This window comes from Octopus bimaculoides, chromosome 4, assembly GCF_001194135.2.
Source record: "Octopus bimaculoides isolate UCB-OBI-ISO-001 chromosome 4, ASM119413v2, whole genome shotgun sequence".
NCBI lineage: Eukaryota > Metazoa > Mollusca > Cephalopoda > Octopoda > Octopodidae > Octopus > Octopus bimaculoides.
Genome location: NC_068984.1, coordinates 126,876,001 through 126,877,788, shown reverse-complemented (window position 1 = coordinate 126,877,788; position 1,788 = coordinate 126,876,001).

Genomic DNA, 1,788 nt, shown 5'->3' with positions numbered 1-1,788 from the left:
TTGGGTATGAGTTGATCTATTTAAGGCGTTAAGGGGGCTCCAAATGGCTTCAGAATTTTACTCTATCACGTGACCTTATTAGGGGCCGTGATTGGTCAGTTTGCGTTCTGGCGGGAAAGGTTCGAAGAATTTGCCGCTTCAAATAATAATCAGTCACGTGATGACAAGGCTGGTGTTTTCCACTACGCTCGCGTTTATTTATATTTAAATGAGAAGAATGGCGATAGCAGTTTTGTATCTAATGGCGGGAGGTAGTTTCACTACAGTTGGTTGTACGAAGGCAATAAGTCTGTATGTCTAGGATTCGTTGTTTCTCGAGTCTTAGAATGGTTTCCTGTTAGTGAGTTAGATCTAATTAAACATCTGTACTAGTACTTAGTGTTCTATCTATCTATCTATCTATGTTGTTTCGTTAATTTCATGACAGACTGAGAGATGATTTTTTTTCTTCTTATATCCTATGTTCTTATAAATTTGTTTCTCGTGTTGTTTGCTTGGATTTTTGATATACCTAAATGAGTAGATCTGAGAAACTGCCTATTTTTCTTTTGTAACTTCAGAATCTACTGCATAATATTTTTCCGTTTTAACCACGTGATATTGATGTCTGTACCCGTTTTCACTGAGCGTATAATAGCTAGCTTTGCGTATTATAATTGTCGTGTTATTTTATCTTTCAGTTTTATCCTTGGAATATACTTTCGCTGGTCCACAAGGAGATCTGTTGTTTTTAATTATTAAAAATTAATTCCATCGTTATATTGCTATATTCATGAATTTCGTCTTTAGAATTTCTTATTCTTCAATTTTCCTAACATTTCCTTTTATTGATATTTTTGTTTGTGTTGTTGGTTTTTATTAGTCAACGTTCTGTTAATGTTCCAGGGTTTAGTTTTTTTCTTTCGTTATTTACTTTGTTTTTTACTTTTTTTTTAAACGTGCTGGGTCTATAAACGGGGATTTGCCTTCTCCGTGTTTTATTTTTGTTGTTTGCTTTGTGTTCGTTAGTTGTGATTTCATTTGGAATTATTTGTTTTAAGGCGGGGAAGTGGCAGAATCGTTAGCACGTCGGACAAAATGCTTAGCGGCATTTCGTCCGTCTTTACGTTCTGAGTTCAAATTCCGCCCAGGTCAACTTTGCTCTTCGTCCTTTCGGGGGCGAATAAAATAAGTACCATTAGAACACTGAGGTTCAATATAATCTTGTCGTGAGTACTGCACGATGGGATTGAACTCGAAACTACATGGTTGCAAAGCGAATTTCTTATCCACACAGCCATTATTGTGCCTATATATACATCTGGAAGGCGGCAAGCTGGTAGAAACGTTAGCACGCCGGGCGAAATGCTTGGCGGTATTTCGTCCGTCTTTATGTTCTGGGCTCAAATTCCGCCGAGGTCGACTTTGCCTTTCATCCTTTCGGGGTCCATAGATTTAGTACCAGTTGCATACTGGTCGATCTAATCGACTGGTCACCTCCCTAAAACTTTCGGGCCTTGAACCTAGAGTAGAAAAGTACCGTAAATCCTCGAGTATAAACCGCACTTTTTTTTCAGAATTTAATGGACAAAATTTCTAGTGTGTACTATATACGAGGTTAACAATGAAAAATATTTTCTAAACAAAATTTTCTAAGTGATAAATATGTAGTGAAACTACCTCCCGCCATTAGATACAAAACTACTATCGCCATTACATACAATCTTCTCATTTAAATACAAATAAATGCGAGCGTAGTAGAGAACCCATTCCTTGTCATCACGTGACTGATTAATATTCGAATCGGCA